This window comes from Gossypium arboreum, chromosome 4 (genome assembly GCF_025698485.1).
Source record: "Gossypium arboreum isolate Shixiya-1 chromosome 4, ASM2569848v2, whole genome shotgun sequence".
In the NCBI taxonomy this organism is placed as follows: domain Eukaryota; kingdom Viridiplantae; phylum Streptophyta; class Magnoliopsida; order Malvales; family Malvaceae; genus Gossypium; species Gossypium arboreum.
Genome location: NC_069073.1, coordinates 29,229,381 through 29,237,682, shown reverse-complemented (window position 1 = coordinate 29,237,682; position 8,302 = coordinate 29,229,381). Strand labels below are relative to the sequence as shown.

At 38.8% G+C, this 8,302-nt stretch overlaps 1 non-coding gene across 1 annotated transcript; it reads right to left on the bottom strand.

Annotated features, from left to right (window-relative positions):
* Positions 1–227: 227 nt before the first annotated feature.
* Positions 228–334, bottom strand: LOC128292081 (small nucleolar RNA R71). The gene has a single exon (XR_008282066.1). It is a non-coding gene; the product is annotated as a small nucleolar RNA R71 (small nucleolar RNA).
* Between the last annotated feature and the right edge of the window lie 7,968 nt (positions 335–8,302).

The window sequence follows — 8,302 nt, the reverse complement described above, 5'->3', positions numbered from 1 at the left end:
GCAGGATGAGGATCCAAATACTCATTTGGCGAATTTTCTAGAATTTTGCGACACATTTAAAATCAATGGCATTTTTAACGATGCCATTCGCCTTTGGTTGTTTCCCTTTTCATTGAGAAACAAAGCTAAACAGTGGTTGAACTCGTTACTACGAGGGTTAATTACTACTTGGGAACAAATGACCGAAAATTTTTTACTTAAATATTTTCCACCGGCTTAAAACAACTAAGTTGAGGAATGATATCTCTTCTTTTGTGTAGATATAACTAGAAACACTCTATGATGCATGGGAGAGATACAAGGATCTATTGAGAAGGTGCCCTCACCATGGGTTACCTTTATGGTTGCAGGTTCAAACGTTTTACAACAGTGTGAACCCCTCAATAAGGCAACTTATCAACGCAGCTGCTGGTGAGACTATCAATAACAAAACACCTAAAGTGGCTCACAAATTTATTGAAGAGATGTCACTAAATAACTATCAGTGGCAAGTCATGAGAACAAAGCCGACAAAAGCAGCCGGTGTTTTGAACCTCGAGGCGGTTACTATGCTATCTAACTAGGTAGAACTTTTAAATAAAAAGATTGATGGTTTATATGGTTCTACTTAGGTACATCCAGTGATGAGATGCGATTCAAATGGAGGAGGAGTACACACAGAATATCAAACCTTCAACCCCAACACCGAGGAGGAACAAGTTCAATATATGGGTAACAATAATTCTAGACCTCAAAATAACCCATACAGTAATACTTATAATACAGGTTGGAGGAACCATCCCAATTTCTCGTGGGGTAGTCAAGGGAATCAAATGCCACAACATCCTTCGGGTTTTCAACAACCAACTTACCAACAGGAAAAGAAGCCAAACCTTAAGGAGATGCTAACAAAGTATATCTCGATGTCAGAAACTCGCTTTCAGAATACTGAAACAGCACTCAAGAATCAACAAGCATCGATTTAAGGGCTTGAAACTTAGATAGGATAGCTCGCTAAACTAATTTCTGAACGACTACAAGGTAGCCTGCCGAGTAACATTGAATCTAACCCAAGGGAACAACTCAATGCGATTACCATTCAAGACGAGGAAGGGTTAGTTGAACCTGAACCAGAACCCTGGCAAGGAATTGTGGTAAGTAAAGGTAAAGGTGAGGTAGCCCACAATGAGCAAAAATCGGTAAGTAAAGAGTACTAACCACGGGTGCCATACCCCAATACGACAAGGAAAGACCGTACAGATGAACAATTTAGTAAATTCCTTAAATTATTAAAGAAATTTCATATTAACTTACCGTTTATTGAAGCTCTTTCGCAGATGCCAGACGTAGTTAAATTTTAAAAGGAGCTTTTAGCAAATAAGTGGAAGCTGGAAGAGGCATCGCATGTAGAGATGAATGCAGTTTGCTCAGCCATTCTACAGAATAAGCTTGCTAACAAATTGAAAGATCCAAGGAGTTTTACGATTCCTTGTTTAATTGCTAGCTTAGATGTTAGTAATGCTTTGGTTGATTTAGTGGCTAGTATTAATGTCATGCCCTATAAAATGTTTACACAACTAGGTCTTGGGAAACCCAAACAAACTAGGATGAGCATTCAGTTAGCAGATAAAACAATTAGATTTCCTATGGGCATTATTGAAGATGTACTCGATCAAATTGACAAATTTATATTCCCAATCGATTTTGTCGTTCTAGACATAGAAGAGGATAGTGACGTGCGTTTAATTTTAGAAAGGCCCTTTTTAGCAGCTACTAGAACTATAATTGATGTTGGTACAGGTGAACTCACATTTCGTGTGGGTGATGAAACAATCACTCTTCAAGCTCAAAATTATACTAATACTGATCATGTGGTGCAACCTTCTTTGCAGGAAACACATTCGATGAGCATAGATGAGCCTTGTTTGAGCAACAACAAGGGACCCATCTATGAAGAACGAAGGCTACAGATCGAAGAACTAGATGAATAGCGAACACCTATGAAGGAAAAACCAAAAGCGCACGAAAAAGCAATGCAACATCACAATGAACATAGGGATGGAACGAAGCAAATTAAAGTTGGAGACAAAGTATTGTTAGATGAAAATGACCTCCAAATTTCTACTCTAGAGCATAATACAGACAGAGCAACTCCCTTCACGGTAATGAACATCTTCCCACATAGTACAGTCGAGGTAACACATACTGTATTCAGAACTTTTAAGGTAAATAATACTCGACTTAGACCTTATTTTAATAAAATTGATAGCAGAGGTGAGGAGTTTCAACTCCTCAATCCACTGTAATCACACAAAATAGAGGAAAGTCGAGCTTAGACTCTAAATAAGCGCTTCTTGGGGGCAACCCGAGCACTAACAATGTTAACTTCTTTGAATTTTAGTTTTTAATATCTAAATAACTAACTGAGTCCTTGAACACAGGTTGTCCAAATCCACACGGCCAAGCACATGTTAGGCCGTGCCCATACCGTGGGAGGCAACACGACCGTGCGATACGGCCGAGTAAAAATAGAGCCAAATTTTTCCCAACACGGGATTCGATACGTTGCCACGACCGTGGATGAAACTGTCAAAACAACATGGGCGTGCGCCATGCCCATGTCTAGAAGCCGTGGTTCAAACTGAAAAATTAACACGGGTGTGGGACACGCCCGTGCCCGCCACCTGTGCTTGAGACAGTGAAAGCAACACGGGCATGGGTGAAGCGAACGAAGCAAGACATTGCCATGTGACACGGCCCTGTGACACGGCCGTGTGCACTAACACGCCTAGCGAACATGGGCATGGGTCAAATTTTAGACGCGCCCAAATTTGAAAATCATGAAACACACAGGCTGAAGTGAGGGCACATGGGCGTGCCCCATGGCCGTGTGCCCAAAATCTATATAAAACCTTCACTATTCATCATCACCTTCCCCAAAACCTAACCCTAGCCGCTGAAATCCTCTTCCCTACCACCGATCGGCCACCCCTAGCCCTCCTCTCTTCTCATATTTTTCTCCACTCTTTTTCCCCTCTCTTCAATTCTCCTTTTGAGTGACCCACATGGCCCCAGCACCCACGCCCGTGGGCAACCCCAACCGCTCCCAATTTTCACACCGTCGCTACACCGACCACTAGTCCTCTTCTAACGATTTTCTTTTCTCTTTTACTTTCTTTGGATGCTTACTAACATGATAGTCCTAATTCCTATTCTTTTGTTTACATATTGCTACTAATTGTATATAATATCATCCTCATTCATAGGATTTGGTTCACATACTTTGTACCATATTCTTACCATGCTTAGCTACTTTCATCTAGTTCATTTTTAATTTAGTCATGCTATCACTTTGCCATTTGCGATAAAATCTCTATCAAGTTTGATTGCTTTTAGTTGAGTCTTGTTAGTGTTAGTAATTTTTGATTGCATTTGTTAGTTTAATTCATGGTTAATTCCTTTTTGAATTTGTTGATATCTTTTACATTCATCAAGTTATAAGAGTAGTTCTTCTTACAGGTATATTATGTCAAATCCACGCGGCAAGAAGGCTGTCGTTCCCACCTTGAAGAAACACAAAGGAGCAGCATCCTCCTCGGGTCCTACCGCCGAGATCAGGCACCCAGTCCTCCAATTTCCACCAGGACCATAAAAGGAGCTATTCCAGATATTACGGGCCCGACCCCTAGGTGTGGGTCGTTGCATTGACTGGGCCGCACTAGAGCAAATCCAACTGGCTGACGTAGTGCAGGCCCTCCTGACGATTAACCCATGGGGGCTATTCTTTGAGATCATCGAGCCAACTTACCTCAAGCTCTCACTCAAACTCTGTTCGACCTTCCACCTTCAAGTTGTTATGACAGAGTTCGATGAACCTGGAATGGTCTAGTTCCATCTCGATGGTTTAGTTCTCCAGTTGAGTGTGCCTGAGTTCGGAGTCGCGTTAGGACTATACACAGAGGAGTTCATGGACGACGAGGACTTCGCCAGCCTCCATCTCCACATCCACTACTCTTCTTCAAACTGCTAGAGGGCCCTCGTCCCTGCTTAAGGCACCTCTGACCCAAATCGCTCCAACGCATCGGCTTTCACTCTATCCCTGCGATACCTACACACCATCCTAGCCCTTACCCTAACAACACGATGAGAGAGCACTTGTAACACCCCTTACCCGTTACCGTCGCCGGAACAGGATACAAGGTATTACCAGAACATAACACATACCATTAAACATAACCGAAATATAAATATGTCTTGAACAATATTAGCCAACTTTAATGGCTTGTACAAATTAGCTGATCGAGTACTGTAACTAATATTTTAAACCTAGACAAATATGACACGTAACAAAATAATTAAGCCTACTATACATGCCATAATTCAAAACGTTTAGTTCAAATACCCTAAAGTATGATAGTGCGGATAGATCTTCACGATCCTTAACTCCCGAGCAAGTCAAGAACACTATAAGACAAAAGAGAGAAACAAAGTAAGCTTATAGCTTAGTAAGTAAGTATGTAAATACTAATTAAAAAAAATCTAACATGTTTACACAACAATTCAAGTACATCTACTTTAACTTCACTATTCATTCCACTTTGATTAAGCTGTCTCTGCTGCGTCATATTCACTAAATAAATCATAACTCGAGTTACAAAACTAGAAATTCAAATCCGTAAAATTTCCTGAATCTAGACTCATAAAGCTTTTTGCTAATTTTTTCTATAATTTTGGTTTAGCCGATTAGTACAGTTTATTAGTTAAATTTTCCCTGTTACACAGCTCGACTGATCTGACCTCTGTTCACTACAAATTGAATTTCTCTCAGTACACAATTCAAACAACCCTGAAGTCTGTTTCATTTCAAACTAGTCTCAATAAGGAATTTAGGCATGTAAACTATATTTCTTAATTTTCTTTGTACAATTTTTAATGATTTTTCAAAGTTGGAACAGGGGATCACGTATTCATCCTGAGCAAGTCACATACAATTGTAAATATCTCAAAATATAGAATTCCTTTGCTTGCTCTGTTTCTTTTATATGAAAGTAGATTCATTAAACTTTAATTTAACATCTCATTCAACCTCTAATTATATTCCTCCTATTTTTGGTGATTTTTCAAAATCACGTCACTGCTACCATCTAAAAACAGTTTTAATGCTAATTTCACTCTTTCACAAATTCTTTATGCTAACCTCATTTTATCTTATATTTGTATATACCACAAATCATTTTCACCACATTTCATTCACCATAAGTGTAGGTCCAAACCACAATATCACCACAAAACCATCCCGTTGAACAATTCGGATCAATCCTCGATATTTAATGGTTTCAAACACACCCCCACCATCATACTTCGTTTAGTTCGGCTCTCTTGTACACATGGTGAACACTTAGTACCACTCATGCGACCTAGCCGATTTGTCTCGTAGCTCTCTTGTCTACATGGTGTCCGTCACTTGAAATCACGCATGCGACCCAGCTACATTTATCTTTCACGTAGCTCTCTTGTCTACATGGTGTCCTTCACTTGGAATCACGCATGCGACCTAGCTACATTTATCTTTCACGTAGCTCTCTTGTCTACATGGGATACATCTCGTATCACACATGTGACCTAGCTACTACAGGGTGTCTCGTAGCTTTCTTGTACACATGATGTGCACTCGGCATCATACATGTGACCTAGCTACGCTCCATCTATTTTATTCGATTTTTCCGAATGTTCAACCGGGATCTCTCTCTCTATTATTTATTTCCATTCTTCCAATAGTCGATTTATACTTCAACATCAGCTAGTATATACATATAATAGGCTGAAATATAAGAATGTAAATGAAATTAATGTATTATTTACATACAAACTTACCTTGGTGCAAAATGTGGAAATTTTGCAATTTAGTCCAAAACTTTTTCCTTCCCCCGTTCGAGATCAATTCCGCGTCTTTCTTGATCTATAATAACACATTTAGCTCATTTAATACTCATACTATTTATTTCAATCCAAAAATCACATCATGGAAAAATTACATTTTTGCCCCCTAACTTTTACAAAATTACATTTTTGCCCCTAGGCTCGGGAATTTAATTTCAGCCCTTATTCTTATGTTTTATGATATGCTGAACATTTTTCTCTTCTACAACAACATCAAATTCTCACTCTATCATATAGTTATGAACAATAGGTATTTTTACCGATTATCTTGCTTTTACTCGTTTTCACTTAAAACCGAGTAGCACAAGTTATTTAACATAATTTAAAACCTCATATTCTATCATAAAACATCAAAATACACAAATTTCACCTATGGGTATTTTTCCAAATGTGAACCCTAGGTTAAATTATTACTAGCATAAGCTTAATCGAGCTTCCGGATTCCAAAAGCGTAAAGAACATTAAAAGCGGGCTTGGAATCACTTACTATGGAGCTTGAAAATTGAAGAAACCCTAGCTATGGAGAGAGGAGAATTCGGCAGCAACTAAGGAGGATGATGATCAATTTTGTGTTATTTTTCCCATTTTATTTCATTTAATATCCAAATGACCAAAATGCCCTCCTTACTAAACTTTCAAAAATTCCTTCCATGTCCTAATTTTGTCCATGAACTTAAAATTGGTAAAATTGCTATTTAAGACCTCCTAATTAATATTCCAAAACAATTTCATACTAAAACCTTCTGGGATGCAAATTTTGCAACTTATTCGATTTAGTCCTCGCTTTCAATTTAAGCACTTTAGGCATAGAATTTCATCACGAAATTTTCACACAATCATGCAATCATATCATAAACCCCAAAATAATTATAAAACAATTATTTCTATCTCGGATTTGTGGTCACGAAACCACTATTCCGATTAGGCCCTAATTCGGGTTGTCACAATTCTCCCCCTTTTGAGATTTTCGTCCCGAAAATCTTACCAGAAAGAGGTTTGGGTACTGTTTCCTCATAGCTTCCTCGAGTTCCCACGTAGCCTCTTCTATCCCATGTCCGTGCCACAATACTTTCACTAAAGCTATACTTTTATTTCTTAACTGTTTAACCTCTCGAGCCAAAATCTTTATTGGTTTCTCTTCATAGGTCATATCCGATCGAATCTCAATTTCATTGGGAAATCACATGTGAAGGATCGAACGTTAACGTCGCAACATTGATACATGAAACACGTTATGAATTCTTTCTAACTCTGCCGGTAAGGCCAACCGATATGCCATCGGTCCAATTCTCTCAAGAATCTCGACGGCCCAATAAAACGCGGACTCAACTTGCCTTTTCGACTAAATCTCGAATCTTTTTCCATGGTGACACCTTCAAGAACACTTTATCACCCACCGAAATTCAATCTCTTTCTTTTAAATCGCATATGACTTTTGTCGATCTGAAGCGACTTTCAAGCAATCCCGAATTACTTTTATTTTCTCTTCGGTTTCTTTAACTAGATCAACTCCATGAATCTGCTTCTCACTAAGCTCGGTCCAATATAAAGGAGTCCGACACTTACGACCATACAAGGCTTCAGACGGTGCCATTTGTATACTTGATTGATAAGCTGTTATTGTAGGCAAACTCAATCAAAGATAGATATTTCTCCCAACTACCTCCAAATTCTAAAACACATCATCTAAGCATATCTTGAGTACCGGATTACTCTTTCTGCTTGACCATCTGTTTGTGGATGAAATGCGGTACTAAAGTTCAATTTTGTACCCAAAGCTTCTTGTAACTTTTTCCAAAATCTCGAGGTAAATCTTGGATCTCTATCTCGATATTATAGACATAGGTACTCCGTGCAACTTCACAATTTCAGCAACATATAATTCAGCTAATTTATCAAGTGAGTAATCGGTGCGTCTTGGTATAAAGTGGGCTGACTTTGTTAATCTATCAACCACTACCCAAACAAAGATCCTTCTTTTTAGGAGTTAAAGGCACCCGGTTACAAAATCCATGGTAATCTTGTCCCATTTCCACTCGTGCACCATTACTGGTTGAAGTAATCTGAAGGCACTTGATGTTCAGCTTTTACTTGTTGACGATCAAACACTTGGTTACAAATTCGAAATGTCCTTTTCATACCGCCACCAATACGACTTCTTTAAATCATTATACATTTTGTGCTACCAGGATGAACTGATAAACAGCCATTGTGTGCCTCATGTAATATTTTCTGAATCAATTTATCGTTTTTCGGCACACATATCCTGTCTCGAAACATCAAACAATCATCTGGGCCAACTCGAAAATCTGAGTCGTAACCTGATTCGCATTGAGTTCTCTTGATCCGCAACTCACTATCATTCTTTTGAGCATCACAAATC